General features: G+C 31.4%; 1 long non-coding RNA gene across 1 annotated transcript; it reads right to left on the bottom strand.

Moving 5' to 3' along the window:
* Positions 1-24: 24 nt before the first annotated feature.
* On the bottom strand, positions 25-13,782 carry LOC133322353 (uncharacterized). Its single transcript, XR_009754049.1, has 2 exons — positions 13,743-13,782; positions 25-136 (listed from the first exon to the last, which is right to left on the bottom strand). It is a non-coding gene; the product is annotated as an uncharacterized LOC133322353 (long non-coding RNA).
* Between the last annotated feature and the right edge of the window lie 4,008 nt (positions 13,783-17,790).

Raw genomic sequence — 17,790 nt, forward strand, 5'->3', positions numbered from 1 at the left:
TTTTTGTTGAAGGGGGGAATAAAGTTTGTTTTTTTCTGTTTTGCTAAATAGCGTTAAACGATTTCACCGTATCGTTTATCAACCAACAACTGATGATGGATTTTTATGCCACACCGAGTACGTAAACTAAACTAAACTGCAAAATGAGAAGAAGAAGAAGAAAATATTATTATGTATTATAAATTAGTGAATAGTTTTTTTTTTATTTTGAAAACTATATTAAAAATTTTGAATGTTTGAATGACTTCCAGTTATTTTAAGCGGAAGTTGCTTTGCATATTCTAGAAGAAGAAGAAAAACAAAGAAGAGCAACAAAAACAAGTGGCTGCCCTTAAAGTAGTGAATCGAAATTAAACCGGTTCGTAGTTTTGTTTTGGAATTTTACAGATATTTCCAAAATCAAAACTGTTAATTTGAAATCAATCATTGTTTAAATTGGTTATAAGTGTGTGTTTGTACGTTTTGTTTGTCCCTCATCCGCACATAAACAAAAAATACCGCTGACCTTGCTAGTTTTGAGATTTTTTCCAATATTGATTGAGTTGTTTCTCTGGGTCAGCTGGTTGGTATTTTTTTGTTTCTTCTTTTTTATTGCCATGATTTTTTTTTTTGGTTTTTAATATTCAAATTTGTCTACCAAATTCAAATCATCATCTAAATTATTGCTGTGGTAATCAAAAATTTTTGTGTTAATCATTGACATCTGCCCGTAAGACAAACGCAACGAAACTAAATCAAAAAACTCAAAATTTAAAAGACCCCACAAAAATTATCGGCCAAGGTCAAATATTTTATTTTTTTATTGCTATGTTATGTCTGAGTCTTGAGTGAATTTTTTTATTGTGTGAATGAGTATATGTTAGTGCTATTGTTGTAGTTTTTGTTATACTAAAAGTTGTGTTATTCATTAATTTAAGTTGGACGACATGTGCCTACTATTGCTGTTAGTTTTCGTGGCGGTGGTGGGGTTTTTTAGCCAAAAAATTATTATTTCATGGTAATAACGATTTTATGTTAATTTATAATGTCAATATACGCATAAAAATATATATTCCCAATGCATGGGTATAAAAGAAAAGGAGAGTGAGAGAGAGGGTTTTATAGAGTGGCAGACAGAGAAGGACTGAGTGCAAAGGTTAATTGTGTTGTTAGAGGAGAAAGATATGAATAATATGTATTCTTAGAGTTGGCTATAGACAAATTTTAATCAGAACTGTTGGGCATCTCTTGAATACGTCCCTGTACACAAACTAAGTTTAACCAAATCTGAACTGATTAGAATAAAGTTTACTACATATCATTCTACTTAGGTCAACTTGGTAAGCAGTGCAACATTTCGTCGCAATCTGACAAACATTGGGTATTTGGCGCACTGTCTGATGGAAATCGGACAAACATTTAAATCGATTTTCTATAATTATAATAAGAAACTTTCAAGACCTCAAGGTCATAATATAAGAAAACCTAAGGGTACGCTTATAAGAAGACTGTGAACTATTCTAATAAGAATACCTCTAACTGTTCCAAAAAGAATACCTAAAGCTTTTCTAATAAGAATGCCTTCAGCTATTTTAATAAGACCTTAAGCTCTTCTAATAAGAAGTCATTAAGCTTCTCTAATAATAAGACCTTCAGTTTCTCTAATAAGAAGATCTCAAGATCTTAAAAAAATAGCTTAAGCTATTCTAATAAGAAGGCCTTCCGATTTTCTAATAAGAGAATCTTAAGGTTTACTAATGGGAGGACTTAAAGCTATTCCAATAAGAAGACCTTCAACTCTTCTAATAACCTTTACCTATTCTAATAATAAGGCCTTTACCCATTCTATTGTGTTGATCTTCAGCTCTTTTAATAGGAAGATCTTCAGCTCTTCTAATAAGAAGATATTCAACACTTCTAATAAGAAGACCTTCATCTCTTCTGTTAAACAGACCTTCTGCTCTTCTAAAAAGAAGACGAGAAGTTCTTCCAATAAGAAGAACAGAAGCTCTTCTACTAAGAGGCATAGAAGCATTTCTAATAAGCTTTTCCAATAAGAAGACCTTAAACACTTCTAAGATGAGGATCTTAAGCACTTCTAATAAGAAGTCCTTCAGTTCTTCGAATAAGAAGACTTTTAGCTCTTCTAATAAGAAAACCTTCAGATATTCTAATAAGAACATTTTAGATCTTTTAATAAGAATACATTAAGCTTTCTAATATGACGGCTTTAAGCTATTCCAAAAAGAATATCTAATATTCTATTCCAATAAGAATTCCTAATTGTTGATTTCGATGAGTACCCTAGATGATCTAAAGATCTTCCTATTAGAGTTATGATCTGAGATCTCTCGTCCTATAATATGAGCTTCGGACTTCTTATTAGAAAACTTTAAAGTTTTTGGAGTAGAAGAGCTTAGGGTTTCTTATCGGAAGAGCAAAAAATTAACTATTTAATGCATATTCAAATAATTGATACTATTTTTCTTAGCTATTAAATTATTACTCCTGATTTAATTAGTTTCAATTTAAATTACCAAAATTCGTGTCAATTTTTGATATTTGTTATCTGTGTCTTTTCTCCCCCGGCACCGAACTTATTAGCCCTTTAGTTAATTATATAAACAACATTTATTTAATAATTCAAAAACATCCATCCTCTCTTTCATCGTCATCATACATTACAAACGAACGGCAAAATTAATCTCATAATAATTGGGCATTCACTTTTCAACATAACCGAAATTAAGTTATCACAAGATCACGTTTGTGTCTTAAATCTTTTGTATTTTGCTTTCATAACACTTGCAAACAGAAATTATATATTTTATTTTGTTTTTATTTTTAGCATATAATTTGATTTAAGCATGAAACAGCCCTTTTGCATCAGCAACTTTAAGAGTACAGTATGCCCTTGCCACTCACCACCAATCCCCTCACATCTTCATGTATTTTTAAATTATTTCTTAACGAAACAATTTAATAACGTTATTGTTTTTTTTTTTTTTTTGCAACAACTATCACTTGCTATTTAAGCAAATTGGCCATAACAAATTTAAATGAAATCTGTACATTTATATATTTTTGAACTTTTTGTTAAATTTAAAAAATTATAATAAATTGCTATCTCAAAACTATTGTTTTGAGAAATAGAAACACAAACTGATTGCCTAATAAATATCTCATTGACGTGTTATTGCAATCGATCTTTCGGCGGACTGCTGGCTCTGACTTTTTTTAAATTATTTACGCTCATGGCAAGACAACAAAAAATAGTATTTTGTTTTTTATTTTTCTTTATATTGTTGTTTGGTGGTATTGCGTTAAATATTTTGTTTTTTTTGTTATTTGTTTTCCTCTCTTTCGCGTTTTTTGCCTCTTCATAGTTGCTTTTGTATTTTGAACAAATCATTGAAGTGCAATCAATAAAATCTATTAACCTTATTATTGTAAGTGTTATTAACAACAATTTGTGTATAACAAAAACAACATCAACAAAGTAATCATGATTTTGTTGTTTCTTCTCCTTCTTTTTGATGTGAATAGCTTGTCTCGTTTTTTGCGGACAATGGAGAAGTCACCTGTCGTCTAGTCGCCAATGCGACTAATGCAATAAAAATGCCAAAGAGGTACTTTATTTGAAATAAGCCACAAAAATTGCGTGCCTGTGTTTTTTTTTTTTTGGAAAAATAATTATTTTTTATGTTTAACAATAAAATTGTAGAAACGAAAACAAAAAACACATCAATAAAATGTTTAACAATTGTCGGCTCTTTAGGTTTTTTGGTGCGTTATTTGAATTTGTGATAAAGGCCGAATTTAGATTACTCTAAAAAATAACCTCAATACATGGGCAATTAAGCCGAGGGTGGCTGGGTAAGGGGTTTTTAGGTAAGGGAGGAAATTCCTTGAACGGGGAAGATAGAGTTTCAAATAATAAAACCATAACCATAGAATAATTAAACAATACTTAAAGGAACTTCAGAAGAGCTAAATTTCTTCTTATTAGAATAGCTTTATGTCTTCTTATTAGAATAGCTTAAGGTCATCTTATTAGAAGAAATTAAGGTTTTCTTATAATAAGAGTTTAAGATTTTCTTATAGAAGTAGTTTAAGGTTCTCATTGCAACAGTCTGATGTCTGGTTATTGGAAGAGCTTAAATTCTTCTTATTAGAACAGCTTCTTATTCGAAGAGCTTGAGATCTTCTTAAAAGACGAGCTAAGTGTCTTCTTTTTAGAAGACCGTAAGATTTTCTTATTAGAAGATCTTAAGGTTTTCTAATTAGAAGAGCTAAAGGTCTTCTAATTAGAAGAGCTAAAGGTCTTCTTTTTAAAAGAGTTTAAGGCCTTTTTGTTAGAAGAGCATAGGGCTTTCATATTAGAAGAGCTTAAGTTCTTCTTATTAGAAGAGCTTAAGGTATTCTTGTTAGAAGAGCTTAGGACCTTCTTATTAGAAGTGCTTAACTTCTTCTTATTAGAAGAGCGTAAGGTCTTCTGATTAAAAGAACTTAAAGTCTTCTTATTAGAAGAACTTAAGGTCTTCTTATTAGAATAACTTAATGTTTTCTTATTGCAAGAGCTAAAGGCCTTCTTATTAGAAGATCTTAAGATTTTCTTAATGATCTTCTTATTTGAAGAGCTAAAGGTCTTCTTATTAGAAGAGCTAAATGTGTTCTTGTTGGAAGGTCTTCAGGTTTTCTTATAAGAAGAGCTAAAGTAAGGTCTTCTTATCAGTAGACCATAAGGTATTCTTATTAGAAAAGCTAAAGGTCTTCTTATTAGAAGAGCTAAAGGTCTTCTTATTAGGAGAGCATGAGGTCTTCTTATTAGAGGAAATTAATTGTTATTAATAGAGCTTTGGATCTTCTTATTAGAAGAACTTAAGGTCTTCTTATTAGAAGAACCTTAGGTGTTCTTTTTAAATGAGTTTAATGTCTTCTTATTAGATGTGCTAAAGGTCTTCTTATTAGAAATGCTTAAGGTAATTTTATTTGAAGAATTTACGACTTTTTATTAGAATACATTAATTTTTTCATATTAGAATGGCTTAAGGTCTTATCCACTCCTTCTATAAAGAGGACACCCATCTTTTCTATCAAGATGATCTCTATCTGGAATGAATTTCATTATTGAACCGAATTGCCCAATCGCCCATATGTAGCTTTTCCAACACCGCAAATGTGTGGCAACACTAAAATAGTAGCCACATATTTTTGTTGTTTTTTATTTTTGATAAAGTGGTTGGCGCTTTACAATGTAAGCATGAATTAACGAAAAAATACAACAACATCACATTTGCTTGCTATTGCATTAGCTGAAGCAAAAAGCGCCATAAACCAAAAAATCACCTGTGGATGGTATGGCGATGACAAAAGACTTGAAACGTTGCTGCTGTTGCTGTTTTTGTTGATGATGAGTAGCAAATTATGGCTTGTGGCCGGACGTGGTGCCTGCACATAGAGGCAACAAACAACAGCCGGCAAACGAAATGGCAATGCAAGAAACGGACGTCAAGTTTAGCTTGAAGACACAACAAAAAGCTGGAAAACACATGTTTGTGAATTTGTAGTGTTTTTTCGTTTTGTGTTGAGAGGTGTTCACCGTAGCCTCTCTTCTTCTTCTTCGTTTTTTGGTTTGTTATTAAATTTCTTCGCGCTCAAATAAATATTATGTCATATACAAAAGCAGGCTGGCTGCTGTTATGTGTTATAAAGTGTGGCAGTAGTTGAGTCTAGCCAGCCATTCAGTAAATGAATGAATGGCATGGGTGTAGGAAAGTGTAGAAAAAAAGTAAAGCAAACAAAAAAGTAAAACATATTTGGGAAGATGATAGTTGCAAATGTGGAGTACTTTATGCCATTAATGATGATCATCAAAATTATGGTTTCATTACTTCTTCATTTCCCTCTTCTTCTTCTGCTTGAGATATTTATGAAATAATATAAAGCTTTTTTTGTTGGTGCTTTCTTTTTCATTATTTACTTTGAGTTGTTGGTGGTGGTACTGGGGTAACACCCCACACACTTATAGTTCACCTCAATGGCTTGATGTCTTAACCTGGAAATTGCTTAATTTTTTGCTGTTGTTGTGGCTGTTTAACACACATGACACCCATTTTGCTAAAATTGGATGCTTAGCTTACTTTGTGTTTTTGCTACAGTTTTATGTAATTAAGTTTTTTTTTATTTCATTTCAGTATTTTTTTCATTTTGATTTACTGCCTGACCATACCCACGTGTTTTTTTCTCATTGTTTTAATTTCTAATTTTTTCTTTGTTGGGTTTTTCTCATGAATTTTTTTGTTTGCACTTTACAAAGTCAATATTTTTTTCTTTACTACTTTTTTTAATTGATATGCAAACATTAAGTCTGGAGAAAGGGCAGACAATACTGTTTGTTTTGCAGTTTTTTTCTGTTTTAACTGACAATGTCATCGTTGCAAAGGTTATTGGAAAGATTTTTTCTTTAGTTTGACGTGAGTAAATTTCAAATAAACAAATAAATTGGTTTTGAATGAATCATGTTAAAATGATGTGGCTCATAGGTGGGCTTACGATTCATTGTAGCCATTTTATAGAAGAGTTTTAGGTCATTATTGAGCCAAGGGACTTTTTTATAGAAGAGCCTAAGGTGTTCCGTATAGAAGAGCTGATTTTTTTATAGGTAAGGAGATGGTCTTGTTTATGACATAGGTCTTCTTTATAGAAGATATTGAGGACTTATGGAATTGCTCGAGGTCGTCTTTATAGAAGAGCATGAGCTCTTCTTAATAGTAGAGCTTGAGATCTTCTTCATAGAAGTACTTGAGGTTTTCTCCATAGCCTTCTTGATAAAAAAAAACTCTGGGTCTTCATTATTGAAGGGATGTAGGTATTCCCCATAGGAGAGGTGTAGGTCTTCTTCATTAAAGAGCTTGATGTTTTTTTTATGGAAGAACTTTAGGTCTTCCTTATAGAAGAGCTTCAGGTCTTCTTTATCTAAGTGCTTGAGGTCGTATTTTTAGAAGAGCTTGATTCTTCTTTAATGAGGCTTGATTCTTATTTATACAAGAGAAAAGACATTCCTTAAAAATATCATGAGGTTTTCTTTATAGAAAAGCTTAAGGTCTTCTTTATTGAAGAGCTTGAAGACTTCTTTACAGAAGAGCATGAGGTCTTCTTTATAGAAGAGCTTGTGGTCTTCTTTATAGAAGAGCTTGAGGTCTTCTTTATAGAAGAGCTTGAGGTCTTCTTTATAGAAGAGCTTGAGGTCTTCTTTATAGAAGAGCTTGAGGTCTTCTTTATGGAAGAGCTTGATGTCTTCTTTATAGAGGACCTTGAGATCTTCTTTATAGAAGACCTTGAGGTTTTTCTTATAGAAGAGCTTGAGATTTTCTTTATAGAAGAGCTTGAGGTCTTCTTTATAGAAAAGCTTGAGATCTTCTTTTAGATAAGAATCATGTCTTCATGTCTTTTAGAAGAGCTTGAGGTCTTCTTCATAGAAGAGATTAAGTTGTTCTTTTTATAAGAGTTTAATGTCATCTTTATAGAATAACTTCAGGTCTTCTTTATACAATAGCTTCAGGTACTCTTTATAGAATAGCCTCAGATCTACTTTGAAGGAAAGCTTCAAGTTTTCTTTATAGAAAAGCTTGGGGTCTTTTTTATGTAAGAACTTTAGGTTTTCTTTATAGAAGAGCTGGAGGTGTTATTTTTAAAAGACCTTAAGGTTTTATTTATAGAAGAGCTGGAGGTCTTCTTCATAGAAGAGCTAAAGGTCTTATTTATAGAAGAGCTAAAGGTCTTATTTATAGAAGAGCTTAAGTTCTTTTTTATAGAATATCTTAAGGTCTGCTTTATAGAAGAACCTGAGCTTCTTTACAAAAGAGCCTGAGGTCTTTTTGATTGAAGAGCTCGAGATCTTCTTTATAGAATAGCTTAAGGTCTTTCTTATAGAAAAGTATGAGTTCATTTCTATAGAAGAGCTTAAAATCTTGTTCATAGAAGTTCTTTAGGACTTCTTTGTAGAAGAAATCCATCTATTTCATAGAAGAGTACCAGGTTTTAATCATAGAAGAACTCCATGTCATATTTAAAGAATAACTAGAAGTATTCTTCTTGAGAGATATTTTTCTTAGAAAAGCTTGAAGTCTTCTAGAAGATGGGGATGAATTTTGAATAAAAAAATTAGAGGCCTTCTTCAGGACTAAAAATATGTTAAATTCCTCGCATGAAAAATCCTAGAAATGAAAACTTTAAGTTCGCTCGCGACTTTTAATATCCTCCACCAAGCATTGGGCATTCCAAATTGATTAGGCCCTTATGTGGGAACTCTCTCTGTAGCAAATTGTTGATAGAAGAAATTACAATTTCTACTTTTCGGAAGGGATTTTATTTTTATATGGAGTTTATGACAAGACATGGACCTATAGACAATATTCAGTAAGAAGGTGGTTTTCCACCAAGAACATGGATGACAATTGACAACCACTAAGGCGCCTTGGACCATGAAAATACTTTAATTTTGCTTTTCTGTATAAATGATTTTATTTCCTAGCCGAATCGGAAGTGTTGAATTATGTTGGAAAATATTTCTAACACTAGTATGATACAAATAATGGGCGGGATCTTCTTATGAGGTCTATAACAAAAGATGGACCGATGTTTATAATTTTGTTAAGCAAATTTGTCACCGAATGACAACCGGAAATTTCAAATTAAAACTATTCAATTTAAAAATGTTTCTGTAATCCTATACCACCCTTTAGCCGGATGCCTAATGGGTTCATTTTTTATAGAAGAGTACATTAAAGTATTTTATAAAAAAGTGTCCTCTGAGCTGTGACAACAAGGAGATATGACAAGTGTTAGTGAAAATAGTTTTGTTTGTAGATTTTTATACAAAAGATTTAAGACACAAACGATATATACATTGGGGGGAAATGTTAGTTAAATAGAAAGAACTAAGAAAAGAACACGATAGACATGCATACAAATGAACAAAATATAATGAATAATTGATTTATATTATATACAAATGAAAAAGGGATAGGAAATTGCAATTTACACAGCAATTTGATTTAATTTTGCATTAATACATTTGTAAGTGTGTGAATTATTCTAATTGTAAACAATAATAAATTATTACGAGAATAAAATTAGTCTGATGATTATTTTTGTTTGTTTACTCTTAAAGGGTGTTCTGTAATATATATAAAACTGCTAATATTTCTATGTACACAATATTAGTCAATTCTCTATAATAATGTTTTGTATTTTATATATATATATATATATATATTTTTTTTTGTTACAACTTAATACCTATTTACTTTTTTATTTACATTTTTATTTTTACAGATACACAACAAAATTACATAAATAATTCACCATGACGATGTGCTAAGCTGAGGGTATGTATCCGGTCTTAAGAAAACAAACAAAAAATGCAAAAAAACATAAAAATACATTCCTTCATCTCTATAAACTCTTGACATTAGCAAAAAACTAAAAAACCGGTAAGTAAACACATGTTTATTAACACATAAACTTAATTATTACTTTGCTTTTTGGAAAGGTTTTGTAAATTAACTAACAAAAGGTAATTCCACAAAAAAAGATGACAAAATATGTTGTAAAACTTATAGACTTCTCTCCCAGTCACATATTTGCAATAATTTGTAGGCCGTTCCAAAATAATAACATTAAAAAATGTTAAAAAATGTTGGCACAAAACAACAACAGATGGTTGTTGTAAAAGTATATGAATACTTTATAAATAAAATAAAAATAATTAAAATAGAAGGGAGTGTACTAAGCCCATATATTAATATGTTAGTTACGATGTTCAAATTTTGAATATGATGAATATTTAAATGTAACTCAAGATGATTTTAGACCCATGAGGGCGAAATTGTAAGTCAACTTAGTAGTTATTGCAATATGTATTTCATATAGAACAACATTTTGACATAGCAATCAAACAAGAGAACAATGCGACATAGAAGACATCCACTCAGTAGTGGTTTATTAAATCATCTTAGGATTTCCTTGATAAAAAATAATATAATTTTCTTTAAGTAATTATTTTCGTGCAGAAAATATTCTATAATAAAATTTGTTGAATTCAATATTATTTTATTGTGTTAAATTATAATAAATCAATCAATAAATCTCTATTAGTGTTCACTCCCCTATGTGTTATTAGAAAATTATTTTTATCATTTTTTGCTTGTACCTAGGCTTTTACCTCTATCTTCGATAACAAATAATTAATTCTATTAAACAAAAATAATTAATTCTTATAAACAAGTAACTCTAGTTTTTATGGCTTTGCATGGCATGTGCATCTGTGGTTATTAGAACAAAAGACTTAAGCGACAAACTTGAAATAAACAACTTGTTTTGTTATTCTAAATATTTGAGATTTAGAAAAAGATTGAAATTATGCGAAACTTTTTAAAATTGCTAATTGCTAATTTTGCAAAAACAATTGCTAATTAATTAAATTATCTATGCAGAATCGTGAAATAAATAAAATAAACATTTTAATGCAAATTGTTGTACAAGGACATGCTTTTGGAGGAAGTAAGGAAGTTAAGAAACGAATGTTAATGAAATAAGTCTATAATAAAATTCAATATGGGGAATTCTAAAAAATCTAAATATAAATTATCGAGAGAAGGCTTATCACTTTTTATGGACTCATGATAGTGCTATGGACAACGTTTACTTGCAACAAGACGGTGATATGTGTCACATAAGCAACGAAATCGTGGTTCTTCTACGGGAAATTCTTCCGTACAGTGCTATCTCTCGAAGATGTTATAAAACTTGACCAACGAGATTTTTTTATTTAACACCTCGAATGTCACTTCTTCATGTCACATGAATGATAAGATCTTCGATAAGATGATAAATTAGGTGAAAAGTATATGGTTCCGTAGGGCTGATTGTGGTTGCCGTTTGGCTTACATATATTTTTAATTATAAACGGTATACCTTTATCTACATCTAGAAATAAACTTTCGATAATTAATACAAAAAAATTGATTTTCTATTTGAATACCAAAATAACACCTCTTATTGGAAAATCCAAGAGGTCCAGGATTTTACATAACCTCTATATAAATACTCCTATATTTTCGGTGAATTGCATTTATAACTTTTTGAGGTACCATGTTCTGACATAGCCTCCATATATAGAATTGTGTCCTATTCTAGGATATTCTCATTATATTTCTGGAAAATAGGATACCTTTTCGCCTCCACATAAATAGTCCGCTCATTTCCGGTGAAGTAAAGTACCTAGAACTATTTTTTTGAACCGAATTGGCAGCAATTTTATATTTTGACTTCGAAGTGGTAGAATTTTAATTTTTTTCAGACAATTATCAACATAGGTTCATTTCGGAAGCTTGGTTGGGAAGTTTGGTACTTAACACCAAGTGATTGTTATCTTTTTTTTGCATTGCAAAATTTATTTAATGATAAAAAATTTATATCTAGGGAGGATTGTGAAAATCGACTACTATAGTTTTTGAGAGCAGGACTTCTATGAGATAGGCATTATGAAGTTATCTTGAAAATGACAACAAATAATTTTGCATATTTGGCCCAAATCGGACATTCCGAAGCATGTTAAATAATGTCCTATAGCGCATATAAAATTATACATACATTAGCCCCCACCCCCTTTAGCTTTAATTTGCCATTCTGGATTCAATGTTTTCATAAATCTCCAGATTATGGACCAGCCTCATTTTTGATACAGTGAAGGACCTACAAGCATTTGCTTTTTTTGAGATATCCCCTTATAAGGCACCGTCATTTATTTTCGAATAGGAACGGTTGTTACGTTTTATTTTGGGTTATAAAAAAATAGTAGAGTCAAATAGGTCAATTTTTATACTATCCATCATATGGTGGAAATATTCACCGGATATCCCATAAAGATTATTCTTTTAGGATTAAAATAAAATTCGATGTCGATTTTTAATGATAGAGCTAGGATGTTTGATATTTCAAATGGGATATATTGGTCCAAATTGGGGATATAGCTCCCATTTAATGGTACCAAATGGTACTTTTTTTGAACCAAACAATTTATATTTTGTGTTCTCATAGGGTAGAAAATATTTCAACAAAAAAATCGCCCTAAAAAGGCATAAAAACAAAACTCAAAAAATTGTCAATATAGACGAGGAGGCCCCTGTTATTTGGAGCATATTTTTCAACTTAATATGCTCTAATTTGATAATTTGCGTTCTCATTAGGGTTTCAAGTCTTCCCAGCAAAAATTGACCATGGCTTGTGACCTATATGAAAATTCTGATCGATTCGATTGTCCACCTCAATGTTGGAGGGTATAAAAAGTTCGATCGGATCAATCGTTTTTACTCTTTTTACTCTCTTTTGGTCTCTCTTTTTGTGGTCACGGAGTATCCTCCCTATCAATAATGACTGAAGTTTCGATGTATTCCACATATAAAGGTACACCTGGTTATTTAGTATTTTAGTTGGATTTTGGGCATTTGTTTGAATTTTTTTTCTAATTGGATATTTTGGGTTCGTATTGGGTGTCAAGTCTTCCTACCAAAAATTTACCAAGTCATAACCCCACATAAAAGTTCCGATCCATTTTAGGTATTTTGAATGTTCACCTCTCGTGATGGATTCTATGAAAAGTTCGGCTCGGTCGCTTTTAAATGATCTCTTTTGAAAGTAGGTTTCAAATTGGATTATTTTCTCAATTTTATTTTATAGAACTGTAGCAATGATTTTTTTTATTGCGGTCTCAGTGTATATTCCGTACAGGTTAGGTCAAAATTTCTGATGAAATTTTACGAAGTTGAAGAAAATTACTTTAAATGACTCTACTTTTAATTTTGAAGAATATCTTTCTTCTATGAATAAATAAGTAGAATAGAAAATCTATTCGTTTAAATTTTTGCAATTTTTATTCATTTTTTTTTGCGAACAGCCTTTTTGGCTGAGATTCAAAAAACCAACGATTATCATAAATATTTTATTGCCTGTCAATCAGAAAAAAAATGGTTGTGTCTAGCCAATGCTACTACTGCTGCTGGTTTGCCAGTAATATAATACTGTTGTTGTAGTTTGTTTTTTTTTGTTTAACCAAATATAAATGTATATCCATTACAACAACACCAAAACCAAAAAAAAACAGCTAAATTGCGAAAACAAAACTTTAAACAATCGCACAAAATAAAAAAATTAACACAAAAATTTAAATTGAAAAAAATACGTTACGATTTGTATTTACTGGGCATATGTGTGTGTTTGTATTTTTTCGAAAGTCTCATGAAGTTCATTAAACGTCCTTGGCTAAATGTGATTTTATTTTTGCACAAATGGAGGGAGGTGGAGAATCCCTCAAAGGTAGTTATGAGGTGAGAATTTTCCCCATTTTGCACAAATTTCCCAAATGGCAGGAAATTTAGAGATTTTTTCAAAACTTTAGAATAATTCCAATATTACCAATAAAACAATGATTGATTGTATAAATATTGATTTTGTATCCAATATTGTTTTGTTATTTTTTAAGTTCCTTTACCACTGTTTATCTTTTTTAAGTTTTCCAAATTTTCTTTTTTCTTCTTTTTCAAGAAAAGCTTTTTTCCTTAATTTTTTTCCATTTTTTTGTTATGGTCTTTTTTGAAGTTTTTTCTTTATATTTTTGATTATCCACATTCAATATTATGTTTTTAAATTTTTATATAATTTTTTTTTTAAATTTCATAATTTTTATAAAGAACACATACATTTTTTAGTAGATACGCTGAAACTTGTTGTTGGCTTTTGGTACGGTATTTGCTACGTAATTTCAAGCTATACGTTAACCGAGATTATCCTACGATTCGGTGAAAGAAAAAAATGATAAACTTTTTTGTTCAACACTGGGTTTTTTCTTTTTGGAAGACTAGACGCGCTATATTTGTCGAGTTGTGTCTATGCTATTGGAGTTGCAATTGATTACTAACGTATTTTTATCACACCACAACAGACTAAAGCTTAACACGCCGTTGGCCTAATCAAAAACCTCCCCAAAAACAACGAAATGAGCTAAAATAGCACCTCATGCGGATACACGAGCGACATCGAGCGAACTATAATTGTATTGTGGGCCACTAATACGACCGCACCATGCTAGTGATATAGATGAGAGCCTATAGTAGGTTGCTGTTTGGCCAATATTATACTTTGTACTCGATGGTGCTGGTTTTGTTGTTGTTGCCGCTTGGCCATAAAAAAATATGGGCTATACATGTATTGGTGTGAAGTGCCATGAAAAGGAGGCTTAAATCACACCAATATTTGTATGAGCCACACACAAGCTTATACTCTTCTTCCTCTCTCTTTTGAATCTCTTTGGTAGGCACTCTAGTTCCCTTACTCATTTACTACTCTCCCATTAAGCCATCTACACACACCACAAAAAAAACCAGCCGAGCTTTTGCCCTCTAACCAGCGCTGCCAGCCACTGAGCCACCACCATTCAGTTTCACTCATATTGAAATCGAAAGTATTTGCCAGCAATTGAGTGGTTCCAGCATTGGGTTTTACAACAGCAGCAGCAACGAATCTGGTTTAGCTGACACTGCTGACACCGTTTTCTTCTGTTGTTGCTGTCGAGTTTTTACGCAAAAAAACAAAAACATCATCAACACCCCATAATCTAAACTGGATTTTATTTTGGTAGACCCACTACCACATAAACAAAACTTGTTTGTTTTTTTTTCTTTCATTCAGTTCGGCTTACGTTACCATCACTTTACCAATAGCCATCGTCGTCGTCATCATCATCTTAGGCAGCAGCATCGTCAGCATCAAAATCGTGTCGATTTTGTTAGGAAAGAAAAAAAGGAAAGACATTCCACAGATTTTTTTCAAAGGCCAAACAAGGCGTGGATTTTCTAAAGAAGATTTTTTTCAAATGCCAAACAAGGCGTGGATTTTCTAAAGAAGATTTTTTTCAAAGGCCAAACAAGGCGTGGATTTTCTAAAGAAGATTTTTTTCAAAGGCCAAACAAGGCGTGGATTTTCTAAAGAAGATTTTTTTCAAAGGCCAAACAAGGCGTGGATTTTCTAAAGAAGATTTTTTTCAAAGGCCAAACAAGGCGTGGATTTTCTAAAGAAGATTTTTTTCAAAGGCCAAACAAGCCGAGGATTTTTTCCAGGAGGCGTGGATTTTTTAAAGAAGATTATTTCAAAGGCCAAACAAGGCGTGGATTTTCTAAAGAAGATTTTTTTCAAAGGCCAAACAAGGCGTGGATTTTCTAAAGAAGATTTTTTTCAAAGGCCAAACAAGGCGTGGATTTTCTAAAGAAGATTTTTTTCAAAGGCCAAACAAGGCGTGGATTTTCTAAAGAAGATTTTTTTCAAAGGCCAAACAAGGCGTGGATTTTCTAAAGAAGATTTTTTTCAAAGGCCAAACAAGGCGTGGATTTTTTAAAGAATCATTTTTTAAAGGCCAAACAAGGCGTGGATTTTTTAAAGAATCATTTTTGTAAAGGCCAAACAAGGCGTGGATTTTTTAAAGAAGATTTTTTTTAAAGGCCAAACAAGGCGTGGATTTTCTAAAGAAAATTTTTTTCAAAGGCCAAACAAGGCGTGGATTTTCTAAAGAAGATTTTTTTCAAAGGCCAAACAAGGCGAGGATTTTCTAAAGAAGATTTTTTTAAAGGCCAAACAAGGCGTGGATTTTCTAAAGAAGATTTTTTTCAAAGGCCAAACAAGGCGTGGATTTTTTAAAGAATCATTTTTTAAAGGCCAAACAAGGCGTGGATTTTCTAAAGAAGATTTTTTTCAAAGGCCAAACAAGGCGTGGATTTTTTAAAGAATCATTTTTTAAAGGCCAAACAAGGCGTGGATTTTTTAAAGGCCAAACAAGGCGTGGATTTTTTAAAGGCCAAACAAGGCGTGGATTTTTTAAAGGCCAAACAAGGCGTGGATTTTTTAAAGGCCAAACAAGGCGTGGATTTTTTAAAGAATCATTTTTTAAAGGCCAAACAAGGCGTGGATTTTTTAAAGAATCATTTTTTAAAGGCCAAACAAGGCGTGGATTTTTTAAAGAATCATTTTTTAAAGGCCAAACAAGGCGTGGATTTTTTAAAGAATCATTTTTTAAAGGCCAAACAAGGCGTGGATTTTTTAAAGGCCAAACAAGGCGTGGATTTTTTAAAGAAGAATTTTTTTAAAGGCCAAACAAGGCGTGGATTTTTTAAAGAAGAATTTTTTTAAAGGCCAAACAAGGCGTGGATTTTTTAAAGAATCATTTTTTAAAGGCCAAACAAGGCGTGGATTTTTTAAAGAATCATTTTTTAAAGGCCAAACAAGGCGTGGATTTTTTAAAGAATCATTTTTTAAAGGCCAAACAAGGCGTGGATTTTTTAAAGAATCATTTTTTAAAGGCCAAACAAGGCGTGGATTTTTTAAAGAATCATTTTTTAAAGGCCAAACAAGGCGTGGATTTTTTAAAGAATCATTTTTTAAAGGCCAAACAAGGCGTGGATTTTTTAAAGAATCATTTTTTAAAGGCCAAACAAGGCGTGGATTTTTTAAAGAATCATTTTTTAAAGGCCAAACAAGGCGTGGATTTTTTAAAGAATCATTTTTTAAAGGCCAAACAAGGCGTGGATTTTTTAAAGAATCATTTTTTAAAGGCCAAACAAGGCGTGGATTTTTTAAAGAATCATTTTTTAAAGGCCAAACAAGGCGTGGATTTTTTAAAGAATCATTTTTTAAAGGCCAAACAAGGCGTGGATTTTTTAAAGAATCATTTTTTAAAGGCCAAACAAGGCGTGGATTTTTTAAAGAATCATTTTTTAAAGGCCAAACAAGGCGTGGATTTTTTAAAGAATCATTTTTTAAAGGCCAAACAAGGCGTGGATTTTTTAAAGAATCATTTTTTAAAGGCCAAACAAGGCGTGGATTTTTTAAAGAATCATTTTTTAAAGGCCAAACAAGGCGTGGATTTTTTAAAGAATCATTTTTTAAAGGCCAAACAAGGCGTGGATTTTTTAAAGAATCATTTTTTAAAGGCCAAACAAGGCGTGGATTTTTTAAAGAATCATTTTTTAAAGGCCAAACAAGGCGTGGATTTTTTAAAGAATCATTTTTTAAAGGCCAAACAAGGCGTGGATTTTTTAAAGAATCATTTTTTAAAGGCCAAACAAGGCGTGGATTTTTTAAAGAATCATTTTTTAAAGGCCAAACAAGGCGTGGATTTTTTAAAGAATCATTTTTTAAAGGCCAAACAAGGCGTGGATTTTTTAAAGAATCATTTTTTAAAGGCCAAACAAGGCGTGGATTTTTTAAAGAATCATTTTTTAAAGGCCAAACAAGGCGTGGATTTTTTAAAGAATCATTTTTTAAAGGCCAAACAAGGCGTGGATTTTTTAAAGAAGATTTTTTTAAAGGCCAAACAAGGCGTGGATTTTTTTAAAGCCAAACAAGGCGTGGATTTTTTTAAAGGCCAAACAAGGCGTGGATTTTTTAAAGAATTTTTTTAAAGGCCAAACAAGGCGTGGATTTTCTAACGAAGATTTTTTTCAAAGGCCAAACAAGGCGTGGATTTTTTAAAGAATCATTTTTAAAGGACCTTCCAAAGGCGTGGATTTTTTAAAGAATCATTTTTAAAGGACCTTCCAAAGGCGTGGATTTTTTAAAGAATCATTTTTAAAGGACCTTCCAAAGGCGTGGATTTTTTAAAGAATCATTTTTTCAAAGGCTTATATAGGCGTGGATTTTTTAAAGAATCATTTTTTCAAAGGCTTATATAGGCGTGGATTTTTTAAAGAATCATTTTTT

The sequence above is a fragment of the Musca vetustissima genome, unplaced genomic scaffold (genome assembly GCF_032173495.1).
Source record: "Musca vetustissima isolate MV318-11 ecotype Yass unplaced genomic scaffold, APGP_CSIRO_Mvet_v1 utg77271, whole genome shotgun sequence".
NCBI classification, from domain to species: domain Eukaryota; kingdom Metazoa; phylum Arthropoda; class Insecta; order Diptera; family Muscidae; genus Musca; species Musca vetustissima.